This window comes from Triticum aestivum, chromosome 1B (genome assembly GCF_018294505.1).
Source record: "Triticum aestivum cultivar Chinese Spring chromosome 1B, IWGSC CS RefSeq v2.1, whole genome shotgun sequence".
NCBI lineage: Eukaryota > Viridiplantae > Streptophyta > Magnoliopsida > Poales > Poaceae > Triticum > Triticum aestivum.
In genome coordinates this window covers 409,810,849-409,828,425 of record NC_057795.1, presented here as the reverse complement: position 1 = coordinate 409,828,425, position 17,577 = coordinate 409,810,849, and positions in this window count along the sequence as shown.

The window sequence follows — 17,577 nt, the reverse complement described above, 5'->3', positions numbered from 1 at the left end:
CTGAGGTCTCCCCTCCTGTCACTGAGGATCGCCGATTCTGCGCCAAGCGCCAAGCCACCGAAGTAAGCTTGTTTTTATCCTTTATGGGACACTTCATTTTCATAGTTTGACTCTGTGCAGGATCTAAACTCCCGCTCCTTTGACAAGACTAGAAGAGGACGTCCGAACAGTTTGACTGTCCGGCCCCTTTGCCCGAAGGCCCAGCAGATGCACGCTTGACGAAGCTGCTAGTTCCGACACCTCACGTGGTGCCAGAGAAGAAGGCCAAGAAGAAGGCCACGGGGACTCGAAAGAGCTCCCGGCGCCTGGTGGTGTCGGATTCATCACCCGACGACCCCGAAGCGCCCTCCACCTCCGAAGACGAGGAGGATGAAGAAGAAACCTCTCCCCCTCCAGCGGGGGGAGGAAAGAAAAGGAAGTCCGCCCCAACTAGGGAGGCCGGAGGGTCCAAGAAGGGGAAGACCCTTCTTCCGGACTATGCCTCTGACGCCGATGATGGTGGAGAGGAATGGCCATCCAGGGCCAAGCCCCTGGCAAAATCATAAGCATCCGGATACCAGAATAACTCATGGCGTTCCTCTATTGTATAGTACCTTCTGACGGCGAATTCAATCATGAAGTCCGCCCAAGGCTCAGCTTGGTGATTCGTCGAGCGGCTCCCTGGATTCATCGGATGTGAATAGCGCTTCACTCCCGACTGCTACCTCCCCTCGCCCTACGGACGATGCCGAGGTGGAGTCCCAAAAGGGGCTAAACCGGGAGTAGGTGGTCCTGGAGGCGCCGCAAGGCGACCTCCCGGACTCCAGGCCCAAAGGGGATGAAGCCCCAAAGGGATCTAAGTCCAGCCCTAGGCCGGACACCGCTCCGGAACCTTCAGTGATTCCGGTGTCTGGCAGGCGGCCCCCTCGCAAGAAGGGCAAGCCTACAACGTCGGCGGCCTCCGTCCAACCGGAGGCGTCGGACAATTTGCTGGAGGTGCTTAACGGCGCCTCCATCGACGAGGAGCACCGCACTGTTATGAGTGCGGTGATCCAGAAGGTTCAGTCCGCCAAGAGCGGGCTGACAGAAGCCTGTACCAGCCTTCTAATAGGTTTCGAGGTATGTATTTAAAACATGTAAAAATGTTACTGCATAGACAGTAGCCCTGATGCTCAGTTTGGTGTTCGGAAAGAAAAGTCGGACTGAGGATCTAAAAAGATATACACAGGAGTCTAACCTAAATATGTCAATATGGGAATGCAGGCTGCACTGCTGACCTCTGCCGCACTGACTGCGGAGGTTGATGCATTGAAGTAGAGCCGCAAGCGGTCCGAGAACGAGCTTGGCCTTGCCAAGAAGCAGCTCGAGGACAAAGAAGGTATGTAGTACCTTATGTAAGTGTATATATAAATATCTGGTTGCAAATAATGACAGGACCAACGTGAATGTTACAGGGGCCACAACCGAGGTGGTGACCCTGAAGGAAGCGCTTTCCAAGGCCGAAGACAATGCGGCCATGGAGCGCTCTGAGCGAGAGAAACAAGAGGCGCAGGTGACGGAGGTGCGGCAAGATCTCAATGCTCTTGTGAAAAAACATGAGAGTTTAGAGCTTGACTCGAAGACTCGAGAGTCCGAGCTTGCCTCGGCACTTGAAAGCGCCAAATCTGCCAAGGCCGAAGCCCAAAAAGCCCTCCAAGAAATTGAGGCGATGAAAAGGATTGAGGCGGGTAAGGCATTCTTTATGCAAAGCAAGCACGTGAAAGTAAATTACCTGTTACTTACCCGAATCTGGAGCTCTCCAGGAGCATTCGCAGATCTGCCCCGCAGTGTATCTGACGCTGCCGCATTCTACCGGGCCGAGAAAGGGAGCTCGACGGAGAAGGTGTTCTGGTCCCAGTATGCTGAGGCCGGACACCCGGTGCCCCTGAGCGACCAGCTGAAGCAACTGGTCGAGCTTCATAATGCAGCCGAACAGGCCATGAAGGGCCTGATAGGCCGGCCGTGGCCTGGGGAGGTCATGCCTTTGAGCTACTTTGGGTTGGTGCGGCGGCTGGTGGATTTCTGTCCACGGCTTGAAGTCATCAAGCGCTCTGTATGCATCAAAGGCGCCCGTAGGGCTTTTGCCCGTGCTAAAGTGCATTGGGGCAAGCTGGATGCTGAGAAGCTGGTGACAGAAGGGCCACCGAAGGGGAAGGAGCATCGCAGGCCCGAGATGTATTATGAGGGCGTCTTGAAGGGTTCCTATCGTGTGGCGGATGAATGTACCAGGGATGTAATTTTTGAGTAAACTCGCTCGTGCTTATCCTGTGCGCTGAAAACTTGTTCATATGCGCTAAGCAATGCTTTTTGAATTTAAGATATTACCTTCTGTGCGGCCGTTTATTAAATCTGAGAGATGCAAGTCATCGGCTTCTACCCCCATGCCACGAGTGCTGGGGTGTTCGGGATAAACCTGAGCGCTTTTGTTCCCATTCTTGGGTCCATCGAGGGAGGCGCTCAGCACAACGAACAAGGCAATCGGACTTATAATGTTTTATCACTCTCACTTAGCCATAGCATTCTATAATTTTAAATTTCGGCGAAGCACCTAGTATTCGGAAGACCGAGTTCGGGGCGCTATCCACGCCTAGGCCGGACAAAGCCAGCTCCTCGCTCTAAGCGGCATAAGTCTTTAAGGACTCGAAAAACCTCTCGGACAGCGACCGGTCTCTCGCCCTATCATGACGGTCAGTTTTAGCTTTCTCTACTGAGGTGTTAACCCAGCTCAACTGGGGCACAATCGCAGTAGTTCTCCCAGCGCTACCTTAGCCGACATAGCGGAACGTAAGGTACCAAAACATGGGAGCCGGGAAAACCCAACTATTGACCCAAGACATGATTCAGAGCCGATGCATATAATGCTATAAGTTCGGGGTGCCGCACTCATGAGAGTGTTTGATCTTCCCACACCGTATTATGGGGTACTTAAGCCCCTGGTGTATTGGCCGTACCAAAGTGTACGGTTGCATAATGTCATAACTAAACATATTTATATAAAAAATGAGTGCAATAATAGACAAGAGCTATGTATTGTTTACTAAAAGGGCTGCTATGAGAGCAGAACGATACAAATAGTGCGATATGCAAGAGATGGGATTATTTGACATGTCCCCCTCCAGGGGCAAGCTGCGAGACTTTAAGTAAGACAGGTATTTAGCTCATTATAGAGACTACCTGGACATTTGACGTGGCTTGTTGTCTCCATGGCTGTTGCATCATGTGTTCGGCGATTGTACTGCCGGACAGGGCTTCCGAATAGTGGAGTCCTGAAAGTATATAAAAAAGAAGAAATGGCAAAATCGGGAGCCCCTGGTGCGGTTGAGCCGCATCCTGGGCGCGCCATGGTTGTGCCCCTCCCCTTATGCCCATGGTATTTCAAGAGCGTAATTATGTATGCGTGGTACTGGTATTGCAATCTCGCGAGGGCTGGGGTTGGGGCCGCACTGCTATGCTTGCTCGGAACGTGCCAGACGGTCTTGTTGTGGGTTACTTCGGGCGCGCTTGACGTTGTCCGGACGTTTAACAACCGGACTGGAGAATTGCCTTGAGAGGCTACCTTGTACTTCCGCCGCCAGGGCCGCCGTGTGCTCCTCTGTTCGGAGAGAGCGTTTGGTGTTTCCATTGACCGTAATGACTCCACGAGGGCCTGGCATCTTGAGCTTGAGATATGCATAGTGCGGCACCGCATTGAATTTTGCAAATGCTGTTCGTCCGAGCAGGGCATGATAGCCACTGCGGAACGGGACTATGTCGAAGATTAACTCCTTGCTTCGGAAATTATCCGGGGATCCGAAGACCACTTCGGGTGTAACTGAGCCTATACAACTGGCTTCTACACCTGGTATGACGCCTTTAAAGGTCGTCTTTGTGGGTTTAATCCTTGAGGGATCTATACCCGTTTTTCGCATTGTATCATGATAAAGCAGGTTCAGGTTGTTGCCGCCGTCCTTGAGGACTCTAGTGAGGTGAAATCCGTCAATGATTGGGTCTAGAACCAATGCTGCGAATCCGCCGTGACGAATGCTAGTGGGGTGGTCCCTTCGATCAAAACTGATCGGGCAGGAGGACCATGGGTTGAACTTTGGGGCGACTGGCTCCAACGCATAGACGTCCCTGAGCGCATGCTTCCATTCCCTTTTGGGGATATGGGTTGCATATATCATGTTCACCGTCTGCACTTGTGGGGGAAAGCCCTTCTGTCCTCTGTTGTTCGGCGGCCGGCGCTCCTCCTCATCATCGCTATGCAGCCCCTTGTCTCTGTGTTCGGCGCTTAACTTGCCTGCCTGCTTGAACACCCAACAATCCCTGTTGGTGTGATTGGCTGGTTGTTCGGGGGTGCCGTGTATCTGGCACGAGCGGTCGAGTATCCGGTCTAAACAGGACGGGCCTGGAGTATTTCTTTTGAATGGCATTTTCCGCTGACCGGGTTTAGAGCCTCTGAATCTGGCATTAACTTCTGTATCCTCACTATTGTCGCCGTTAATGTGGCGCTTGTGCTTGTTACGACGCGACCTGCCATTGTTGTCCTTGGTATCCGAATAACCAGGGTTCTTGGTCATGTTATTGCTACGAGCTAGCCAGCTGTCTTCTCCCGCGCAAAAGCGGGTCATGAGTGTCGTGAGGGCCGCCATAGATTTCAGCTTTTCCTGTCCTAGGTGTCGGGCAAGCCATTCGTCTTGGATGTTATGTTTGAAGGCTGCAAGAGCCTGTGCATCCGGACAGTCGACTATTTGATTTTTCTTGGTTAGGAACCGCGTCCAGAATTGTCTGGCCGATTCCTCTGGCTGCTGAATTATGTGGCTTAGGTCATCGGCGTTTGGTGGTCGCACATAAGTGCCTTGGAAGTTGTCAAGGAATGCGGATTCCAGGTCCTCCCAGCAACCAATTGACTCTGCTGGCAAGCTGTTAAGCCAATGCCGAGCTGGTCCTTTTAGCTTGAGCGGGGGGTATTTGATAGCGTGTAGATCATCACCACAGGCCATGTGGATATGAAGGAGATAATCCTCGATCCATACCGCAGGATCTGTTGTGCCATCGTATGATTCGATGTTTACGAGTTTAAAACCCTCGGGGATTTGATGATCCATTACTTCATCTGTGAAGCATAGTGGGTGTGCGGCGCCTCTGTACTGGGCTATATCACGACGTAGCTCGGATGAGCTTTGTCTGTTGTGTTCGGCCTGGCTGTATTTGCCATATCCGGCGTGACGGTTATCGTCACGTGTCATGGGGCACCCATGCGATCCGTAGATCGATCTTGTTTGCCTTTCCTTGTCCTCCAATATGTCTCGCAGGTCTGGCGCATTTCCCCGTGCCTTGGTACTTTTTGAGCGGCGCCAGGGTGCGGCTTGAGTTGAGGGCCAAAAGGCCTCTCTGTCGCGGCCACGGGGTGGCCGATCCGCCGCATCATACGCTGGTGATGTAGGTTTAGTTACTTCCTCCTCTAGTTGGGGTAGTAGCATGCGCTTTGGGTAGCTCTTGGAGGGGCGTTCGAGTTTGTACTCTTCGGCCGCCAGGACTTCAGTCCATCTGTCGGCTAGCAAATCTTGGTCAGCTCTAAGCTGCTGCTGTTTTTCTTGAGGCTGCTTGCCGTGGCCATAAGCCTGCATTTGAAACGCTCTTGTTCGACGGGATCCTCTGGCACGACAAATTCGTCGTCCTCGAGCCTTGCCACGTATTCGGAGGGAGGCATATAATTGTCGTCCTCGACCTCTCTATCTGCCGCTCTCTTATGAGGGATGGCTTCTCCATCCTCCTGCGCTGAATCCTGCTGGAGGGGGTTGTCTTCGGCACTGTCCGGGGTGTTATTGTCTCCGGTGCCGGAATCTCCGTTTTTGCTGTGGCGGGATTTAGGGCGGCGGCGCTGACGTTGGCGCTTAGGCTGTTTCTTGGAGGGGTCATCCTCCGTTGTTCCATCGCCATTCCCTTCCTTTGGGGTGTCCACCATGTATATGTCATATGACGAGGTGGCTTTCCAGTCCCCTATAGGCGCTGGTTCTTGGTCGTCTCCTTCATCGGCGTCCATACCGTCGATGTCTTCGGAGTCGAAGTCGAGCATGTCGGTTCAATCATCGACAGTGGCTACGAAGTGGGTGGTGGATGGGTTTTGAATTTCTTCGTCGTATGCATCCCAACCTTGCTGACCATAGTCCGGCCAGGGCTCTCCTGATAAAGAGAGAGACTTTAGTGAATTTAGGATGACACCAAAGGGCGAGTGCTGAAAGATGTCCGCGGCGGTGAACTCCATGATCGGAGCCCAATTGGGTTCGATCGGAAGGGGTGCGGAAGATTCGGAGTCCAGAAAGGAGTTCGGCACCTTGGAGTCACAAGCTTAACAAAGGACAAGGCTGGTATTCGGCTTGATCGCCGTAGAGATTGCAGCCCACGAGGCGGCATCCAACCATCCGTCCCCGATTGGCGCGGTTGTCTCCGAGCTAAGGGTCAGAGTGGACACCTGAGCGGCGCTCTGGGCACTGTCCGGCGGCAGAGCTAGATCGTGCCCATCGTGACAGTGCGGCGCGCTCGGCTGTGGCTCGAATCCGTCGAAGATCAAGTCCCCGCGGATGTCAGCCGTGTAGTTCAAATTTCCAAATCTGACCTAACGGCCAGGGGCGTAGCTTTCGATCTGCTCCAGATGACCGAGCAAATTGGCCCGCGGTGCAAAGCCGCCAAACACGAAGATCTGTCCGGGGAGAAAAGTCTCACCCTGGACCGCGTCATGGTTGATGATCGAAGAAGCCATCGGGCCTAAAGGTGACAACATAGAGGAACTCTCAATGAAAGCACCAATGTCGGTGTCAAAACCGGCGGATCTCGGGTAGGGGGTCCCGAATTGTGCGTCTAGGCGGATGGTAACAGGAGACAAGGGATACGATGTTTTTACCCAGGTTCAGGCCCTCTCGATGGAGGTAAAACCCTACTCCTGCTTGATTAATATTGATGATATGGGTAGTACAAGAGTTGATCTACCACGAGATCAGAGAGGCTAAACCCTAGAAGCTAGCCTATGGTATGACTGTTGTTCGTCCTACGGACTAAAACCCTCCGGTTTATATAGACATTGGAGAGGGCCAGGGTTACACGGAGACGGTTACAATGGGAGGAGATCTACACGTATCGCCAAGCTTGCCTTCCACGCCAAGGAAAGTCCTATACGGACACGGGACGAAGTCTTCAATCTTGTATCTTCATAGTCCGGGAGTCCGGCCAAAGGTCATAGTCCGGCCAAAGGTCATAGTCCGGCCATCCGGACACCCCCTAATCCGGGACTCCCTCACTAACCCACTTCCTATGCATAGGGGTTTTGTGAGCAAACAACTTATGGGAACAAGAATCAGCTAGCGTAGGAAGGTAAAACAAGCATAACTTCAAGATTTTAAGCACATAGAGAGGAAACTTGATATTATTGCAATTCCTACTTGCATATGTTCCACTCTCATAATGATTTTCAATAGAATCATGAATGAATTCAACAATATAACCAGCACCTAAAGCATTTTTTTCATTATCTACTTGCATAGAAATTTTACTACTCTCCACATAAGCAAATTTCTTCTAATTCGGAATAGTGGGAGTATCATAAGAGACTTGAATACTATAAATTGTTTCTACATTAAAAGAATAATGTTCATAAAAAGGGTAATCATAATAATGACAAGTTTTATAAATATAATCATCACTACTTTTTATAGCATAAGTTTCATCACAATAATCATCATAAGTAGCAACTTTGTTCTCATCATAATGAATTGAAACCTCTTCCAAAATAGTGGATTCATCACTAAATAAAGTCATGACCTCTCCAAATCCACTTTCATAAATATTATAAGATTCAACACCCTCCAAAATAGTGGGATCATTACTTCCTAAAGTTGACACTCTTCCAAACCCACTTTCATCAATATAATCATCATAGGTAGGAGGCATGTTATCATCGTAACAACTTTGCATATCAAAACTTGGGAGGCTAAAAATATCATATTCATTAAACGTAGCATCCCCAAGCTTAGGACAAACATTAATTGCAGCAAATATATTATCAAACATGTCATTCTCATCAAACATAGCATCCCCAAGCTTGGGCCTTTTCATATCATAAGCATAATCACTCTCATCATTAATAGTATGGATAGCACCAATAGTATAGCAATTATCATCATCACAATTAGTAATAGGAGAAACATCATTTGGGAGGGATACCTTTCTACCTTTGCTTCTCCGTCTTTTCTTTTTCTTCTTCACATCATGTGTGGGTTTAACCCTCTTTTTTGAGCTCCTTATTGATGAGATTGGTTGAATAGAAAGCTCCTCCTCGTTACCTGATTCATCATAAGAAATAATAGGAGGATATTGGGAAGTCTCTTCCCTTTCATTAGTATTCTCTTCATCTTCTATTTTCTTTCTTTCTTTATGTAATTGGCAATATAAGAATTTTCAATGCAATTCACTGTACAATGCATATAAATTTCCTCTAGATCAATATCAAGGAATTTCTCAAGGTTATATTCTGGAATATGCTTAGTTGCACGTTTCATTTCTTCATAACCCAAGAGCAAACTAAGTTCATTATGATGTGCAAGGGAAATCAAGTCATCACAATTTTTGGACACAATTTGATCATTAAACAATTTGCATCGGAGATTTAAATGACCATGTTCATTGCAAAGTTCACAAGTACGGTAAAGAAATTTTAAATTTTCAGCACTCACATCTAGCCTTTCTTGCAACCATTTAGTTTCTAAATACTTATGCCTCTTGCAAAATCTATCTTCACTATTTTGTCTGTACTTGCAAACTCTATGCACTCCACAAAAATTGACATGCTTATAAGAGACATTTTCATCATGACTAGTGCAATCATCATTAGTACTATGGATATTCAAAGAGTTCATACTAACAACATTGCAATCATGCTCATCATACAAAGATCTAGTACCAAACATTTTATAGACTTATTCTTCTAGCACTTGAGCACAATTTTCCTTTCCATCATTCTCACGAAAGATATTAAAAAGATGAAGTGTATGAGCCAAACTCAATTCCATTTTTTCTAGTTTTCTTTTATAGACTAAACTAGTGATAAAACAAGAAACAAAAAGAGGCGATTGCAAGACCTAAAGATATACCTTCAAGCACTCACCTGCTCGGCAACGGCGCTAGAAAAGAGCTTGATGTCTACTACACAACCTTCTTCTTGTAGATGTTGTTGGGCCTCCAAGTGCAGAGGTTTGTAGGACAGTAGCAAATTTCCCTCAAGTGGATGACCTAATGTTTATCAATCCGTGGGAGGCATAGGATGAAGATGGTCTCTCTCAAGCAACCCTGCAACCAAATAACAAAGAGTCTCTTGTGTCCCCAACACACCCAATACAATGGTCAATTGTATAGGTGCACTAGTTCGGCGAAGAGATGGTGATACAAGTGCAATGTGGATGGTAGATGTAGGTTTTTGTAATCTGAAAATATAAAAACAGCAAGGTAGCAAGCGATAAAAGTGAGCCTAAACGGTATTGCAATGATAGAAACAAGGCCTAGGGTTCATACTTTCACTAGTGCAAGTTCTCTCAACAATAATAACATACTTGGATCATATAACTATCCCTCAACATGAAAAAAAGAGTCACTCCAAAGTAGCTAATACAGAGAACAAACGAAGGGATTATGGTAGGGTATGAAACCACCTCAATGTTATCCTTTCTGATCGATCTATTCAAGAGTCCATAGTAAAATAACACGAAGCTATTCTTTCCGTTCGATCTAACATAGAGTTTGTACTAGAATAACACCTTAAGACACAAATCAACCAAAACCCTAATGTCACCTAGATACTCCAATGTCACCTCAAGTATCCGTGGGCATGATTATACGATATGCATCACATAATCTCAGATTCATCTATTCAACCAACACAAAGTACTTCAAAGAGTGCCCCAAAGTTTCTACCGGAGAGTCAAGATGAAAACGTGTGCCAACCCCTATGCATAAGTTCATTGAACCCGCAAGTTGATCACCAAAACATACATCAAGTAGATCATGTGAATATCCCATTCTCACCACAGATAAGCACGGCAAGACATACATCAAGTGTTCTCAAATCCTAAAGACTCAATCCGACAAGACAACTTCAAGGGGAAAACTCAATTCATCACAAGAGAGTAGAGGGGGAGAAACATCATAAGATCCAACTATAATAGCAAAGCTCACGATACATCAAGATCGTATCACCTCAAGAACACTAGAGAGAGAGATCAAACACATAGCTACTGGTACATACCATCAGCCCCGAGGGTCAACTACTCCCTCGTCGTCATGGAGAGCGCCGGGATGATGAAGATGACCACTGTTGAGGGATCCCCCCTCCAGCAGGGTGCCGGAACAGGCTCTCGAGAGGTTTTTGGTGGCTACAGAGGCTTGCGGCGGCGGAACTCCCGATCTATTGTGCTCACCGATGTTTTTAGGGTATATGGACATATATAGGCGAAATAAGTCGGTCAGGGGATCCACGAGGGTGGGGGCGCGCCCAGGGGGTAGGGCGCGCCTCCCTGCCTCGTGGCTTCCTCGTTGCTTCCCTTACGTGCACTCCAAGTCTCCTGGATTGCTTCCGTTCCAAAAATAACTCTCCGGAAGGTTTCATTCCGTTTGGACTCTGTTTGATATTCCTTTTCTTTGAAACACTAAAATAGGCAAGAAAACAACAATTTGGGCTGGGCCTCCGGTTAATAGGTTAGTCCCAAAAATGATATAAAAGTGTAAAGTTAAGCCCATAAATATCCAAAACGGGTAATATAATAGCATGAAACAATCAAAAATTATATATACGTTGGAGACGTATCACGCAATGACCGGGCTGAGTCTCCCATGCGGTTGTGCACTACCCCTCGGTTCTTAAATAAACTCCGGAGTATTTGTCTTTCTAGAGATTTCAACGAGTGACTACTCAAATATTTTCCTTTTTAGATATTCAAATGGACTTCTACATACGGATGTATAGGGACATATTTTAGAGTGTAGATTCACTCATTTTGCTCCATATGTAGTCACTTGTTGAAATCTCTAGAAACACAAATATTTAGGAATGGAGGGAGTACACATACGAAGCAAAATGAGTGAATCTTCACTCTAAAATATGCCCATTTGAAATTTTTAAAAGGACAAATATTTAGGAACGAAGGAGTATAATTTTGTGCATGGCACATGGACCCGGATGCTGAAGAGGCTTCTGGCAATGCTATCAAGCTTCCAACATTTGTTTACATAATTGACGTACTATACAAATAATTTTCTAGCGACATGAAATTGTACAATGGTGTGAGCTTTCAGCTTTTGTTTCGTGTGTCTTGCCATCGATGCTCTTTCGGAAACAATAAAAAACTAACTTCCTTGCTAATGCATCTCAATTATTAGCATATCAGAGCTAATATTTGCATCACAACTGAAGACAAAGTTGTGAGAAGGTGTTAAATTAAAATTGATCCATGCTTTCATTGGCAGCAGCGTCCCCCCAGCTCTGTCTAAATCAACAAGTCATGTTGGGAAAAAAGTAGTTGTCTGGAGCATGCAACATTCCGATCATTTTGTGCAGTTCCACTAAAATAGAGTTGAGCGTCCCTGTTCCAAAGATATTACGTGTGATTACGATAATAGAGGACTGCTGATGAAACAATAAACACACAAATAGAAGCCGGTCACTTTTGCAGTCCCTCTTAAGACTAACTAGTAGGAGAAGATTAGGCTCAGAGTTGGATGAGGAGGATAGAGCAAAACCAATATCCCTTTGTGAAGTCGCACTGAAATGTAGAGACGTTGCCCGTGTGACATTTTAGTACAACTGCACAAAACACTCTTAAGAAAAAAGTGATTTGTGCAGTTCACCAAAAGGTTGCGATAGAAACGAGGTGAAATGGATAGCCCTGTTTGCAAAAAAGAGGTAGAAAGGAAACAATTACTGGCCAATAACAATTGATGACACATGCGACAACAAAAAAGAAGCACATTCCTTGTCCTAAGGGAAGATAACAACATAGTTGTGTTTGTCTAAAATAGTGTGAGGACGAGATTGCAATATGGAAAGTACGGCGGATGAGCTACATTTTGGGCAAAGAACTATGGAAGATCCACATGCAGCGACGTGGGAAGACGGGCAGTGGAACAAGGCCGGAGGGGATACTTGGAGGTCGTCGGGATGTAACTAGGTGAGCGGCGGTGGGCGGAATCTGCCCTTACTACGGCAGCGAGCAGGTGGCGTAGGCCCTACCGCGCTGGAGCTTGGTCAGAGAGAACGGCGTGTACCGCAGATCGAGACGTGTTGCCTCGGCACCGTCGAACGGAGAAACGATGCACATCCTTCCTTTCCGCCGGCGGACGGGATGCGGCCGTATCAGTGACCAACGGTGAGAGAGAGAGAGAGGCCACCGCAGCCTTGTGTGAGATACTTTGAAGAGAGATAAACCAGGCAGGCAGGCTCCATTGTATATAGTGGAGTGGACTACCTTTTTCTCCATAAAAATCATTTTATATTCTATGTACGTGCCATTGAGCGGCACAACTTTATTTGAAAATAGCGCGCCAACGCATCAAGTCGAACTTTGTTTCATGCACGCGTGGTACACGACCACCGTAGGTAAACAACCACTACACTCGTTCAAATTAGCACGTGGGCTGCCATTTCGTACAGAAATGAGCTCCACCGTGTACCCGCGCGGGTGTGGCTGGGCACGAAGCGTGAGTACATGCACGGTGCACCTATTCTCTTCTTGTATATGTACACAACCTACATGGGGTTGTGTGAGAGAGATACAAACGTAGAGAGATATAGTGTGTGGGTTCGTGAGAGTTTTTTTTGGGGGGGGGGGTCAATCAAAAAATGTAACATATGCAATGTGTGTGAAATAGAGTCTTGGATATATCATTTATATGAGAGGGCGATCCACGAGAAGAGAGTGGACGTATCATCGGCTTGAGGTGTCCATAGAATCGAAGAGAGAGATGATGTGTGTGTGCGCGCGCGTGATCCATAAAGAGTGCCATCGAATTTGTGTGTGCCCACGTCAAAGATATAGAGTGGCTGGTCTACTGGAACATGAGAGGGGACATGTGCAGTTTGTCTCTGTGGCATGGATACCTACCTACATGGCTCGACTATAGGTGTGTGGTGGGGGGGAGGGAGGCCTAATTAACTATAGAGGTACAATGTCTGGTATATGTGTGGAGGAGGAGAGAGGCCTACCTCATGTATTAAGGGAGATCGATCTACCTCGCGTATTAAGGGATATCGATTGGCATCCATGCATATGTGTAGGAGAGGAATAAGGTTGGGAGAGAGACAGAGCTAGAGTGTTGAAGGGGGTGGTAGTGGAGTTGCTTCTAACAAATGGTGGGATAGGCTTGCTAGACAAACGGAGGGCACACCTGCAATATCAATAAGAGAGGGGATGGCTGCCTGTCTGTGCATGTGCGTGTGATATACGGGTCAGGAGGCATGCACGAATGATGAGGGGGACAATATGGCTGTGGTAAGCAGACGTAACTACATAGGAAGATCAATCGTCCTTTGTTAGAGAAAGGAGAGACATAGCTTGTGAGGTACGTCGATCAATGGGGGGGAATGGTTAAAGTTGACCTTGGTATATGTTGGGAGATCGATCGGTATACATGCATGTGTGTGTTAGAAGCAAATGAGGCACGGGGAGAAGGATAGAGAGAGAGAGGGATGCATCTAGGAGATGGTGCAAGAGGCATACTATATCAAGGGGGAAGGAGTGTGCGAGTATGAGATCGATTGAAAGAGTGGTGGGAGTGAGGCATGGACGGTGATAAGAGAAGAGGGGAAGCTTGTGTTTGTGCTAGGCACACCTGGCTAGAGAGGCATATCGATCGATGTGTGCCATAAAGAAGGAGCTGGGGGGCCTACACACCATGGGTGAACGACCTAAAGTGAAAAGACGAATTTGTATGATGTAGCTAGAGAATGCTGAGGGAGGGTGAGAGGGATGCGGGCGTGTGCATGCACGAGAGAAAGTTAGCGCTAGCTACAAAGATAAGAGGATTGTGTGGGTGTAAAAGACGAATAGAGATCATACTTCATTATAAAAAGCGAATTCGGATATTTGAAGAATTTATCATAGTGTTTTAAACCGACGCATGTGTGAATATATATAACGGTGATACACATGGTGTGGTTATGAACATGTTATACTACATATAATATATTTTATCTCTACTCTTATAAAAATGGAGTTGTTGATGATGGTGTGCCTGCCATCCTGCAATATAGGTCATCCGATCTATATCTAACGGATAGGAAGGAAACTATGGCAATTTTGAAAATATATACCCACACCCCTATGCATATTTGCAAATTAGGCCTCCCCTTGATCATGTTGATGTTATGTGGAACGCATGGGCATCTTGCTAGTACTACGTATAATACATAGAACATTGATTATAATTTGGGCTAATGTGTGGCTTTTGCAGCTCAGGTCTAAATACTTGTCATAATGTAGGGGGCGGGGCACTATACTTTGTGTGATAAACATGTTGTACGTATGGAACATGGTTTAGATTATGAATATATAGTTAGTACATCAAATGTACTATTATTTGGAATCAACATCAAGTGTATTCAAAAAATAGAATTCAAGTTCATGTAGTACACATAGTTCATATCTATCTCTATAGTAATCATGTGGTGTGTGTCGGTGTCAAAATCGGCGGATCTTGGGTAGGGGGTCCCGAACTGTGTGTCTAAGGCTAGTGGTAACAGGAGGTGGGGGACATGATGTTTACCCATGTTCGGGCCCTCTCTATGGAGGTAATACCCTACTTCCTGCTTGATTGATCTTGATGATATGAGTATTACAAGAGTTGATCTACGACGAGATCGTAGAGGCTAAACCCTAGAAGCTAGCCTATGATTATGATTGTTCTCGTCCTACGGACTAAACCCTCTGGTTTATATAGATAACGGAGGGGGCTAGGGTTACACAGAGTCGGTTACAGAGAAGGAAATCTACATATCCGAATTGGCAAGCTTGCCTTCCATGCAAAGGAAAGTCCCACCCGGACACGGGACAAAGTCTTCAATCTTGTATCTTCATAGTCCAATAGTCCGGCATAAGCATATAGTCTGGCTGTCCAAGGACCCCCTAATCCAATACTCCCTCAGTAGCCCCTGAACCAGGCTTCAATGACGATGAGTCCAGCGCGCATATTGTCTTCGGCATTTTAAGGCGGGTTCCTTCTCCGAATACTCCAAAGTAGATCTTGAAGACAAGAATCGTGTCCGGCTCTGCAAAACAAATTCCACATACCACCGTAGAGAGTACAATATTCCACGAGTCTAATCTGCTGACAACTTTTACATAGCGTGACATCACATCATGGCTCAGTTATTATTCAAACCGTTTTTCCAACCTGCCACTACACGTCTTGCGAGGTGGTTTTATTGGCACGTCTTGTTGAAGCAGAGATCGTGTCCCCTTATCACGGGATTCTCATCAATACTGGCATGGGTAACCCAACCACTTCATTAGTATGACTCCTTGGATTAGGCAAGTCCCAAACGGCCGCGTTGAGGACGCTTGATATTCATCCCCTTTATAAAGAGGTCAAGACCTGTCTCTTTCTATCCACGCTTGATCTTCCCCTTCCCCCACCTCGAGTTCCAATACCCAAGGCTCAGCCCAAGCGCTTCAGACCTACAACCATGTCCGGATCCAGCCTTCAAGGCTGGTGGATGGCCTCTTCTATCACAGAGGAGGACATCACGAAGCTTAGGGAGGCTAGGTACTTGACCGCCGAAATCCTTCACAGGCTTCCTTCTCAAGGGCAGGTGATCCCCACTCCCAAACCCAAAGAGAGCGTTGTATTCATCTCCCACTTCCTCCGAAGGCTAGGCTTCGGTCTTTATCCCTTTGTTAGAGGGCTCATGTTCTATTACGGGCTAGATTTGCATGATATAGCTCCAGATTCCTTCCTTCACATCTCAACGTTCATCATTGTGTGTGAGGCCTTCCTCCGTATTACCCCATACTTCGTCTTATGGCTCAAGACGTTCAATGTGAAGCCAAAGATGATCGACGGGCGACACGCGAAGTGCGGAGGCGCTATAATAAGAAAAGGCACCTATGCTTTATGGCCAAAGGGTTCCTTCCCGAAAGTTTCTGACCTATGGCAACGGGAGTGGTTTTATATCACAGCACCCCAGGGGAGGAAGTGGGCGGCCTCCCCTGCCTTCTGCTCTGCCCCTCTGCCACATCTTGCATCATGGGTCAACAAGGGGCTGGACTGGGATCGGTTGATGACGTGCGGGCATTGCAAAGCCGCATTCAGGATTTCCTCAAGAAGGACATTAGTCTTGTCAAAGTAATCCAAATAATGTTAGTTCGTCGGGTCTTGCCGTGCCAACGTCGACCTCTCTATATGTGGGAGTTCAACCCGGAAGGACCGTGAAATGTTCAGCACTTCTTCGGCAGGACGCTCGAAGGAATGTATCAATTATTATTCGGATCACGAATAAAATGTCCGGACACAACAGAGGATGCATGCCTCGACTGCAACCATCCAGATACCCAGGTAAGTAATTCCACAACCGAACACGTTGTCATTATGCTTGTCACAACATTATTCTGAAAGACCATCCTCGACCAGGGCTGGATAAGAAAGGCGGAGAGGATCAGGTGTTTGGCCCCTCTTCCCGAAGATTCGGTGGATCCTGTATTAATCAGGATGCTGGCTCGTGCACCTTATCAAGTGCCATCACGGGAGGACAAGGAGAGGAAGGGGGAAGCCGAAAGCGTACTTCATACTAGAGGTACGTTACGCATCATAACTGGGGAAATTAGTAATCCCATGTCGGAGGATGATCAGGGAGGAGAATCTAGTATCCCTCTCCCCACGGGAAGAAAAGGACCGCCCACAAAGATTTGTAAGCGGAGGTCTCCAAACGAGGGAAGAAACCTTTATCAGGGGGCCCTGCCTCGAAGGGCAACATTGCCGCACAGCGCCCATAGCCGTTAACCGAGTCGTAAGTGAACGAAGGTGCTTTGCATGCATACCCCACTCTTTTTCTGAGAATAGCGACTGAGATGTATGTTTTGCAATTCGGCATATAGCCTCCTTCAACAATCTTCGTCCTCGGGGGATCTTCTTCCGGAGATGATGGAGAGCAAAACGCCTCCCCCAACTTCTCCGCCTCATGAGGCGGATGACCCTGAGGTGTCGTCCCGGAGGATCTCTCCTGATCAGCAAAGGACAGAAGGTAACTCTTCGGCCGCCCGAGGTCCGGGGTGTTCGGCTCCTAGAGAGACCAATAGAAAAAGGCCCGGACTATCCGATACATAGCCGGACACATTAGCGGGTCTTCTACAGCAAGCGCCTATCTCAGAGGCACATCGTACCTTAATGGGTACGGTGGTTGAGAGGATTTCGTCCGCGAAAAGCGGGTTGAATGAAGCTTTTACGAGCCTGCTAAGAGGCTTTGAGGTACGCAACATGATATTTTTTGATTGTACCATAAACGCAAGGTGCACTGTGTATAGATAGTAGCCCCTGAGACTCTGG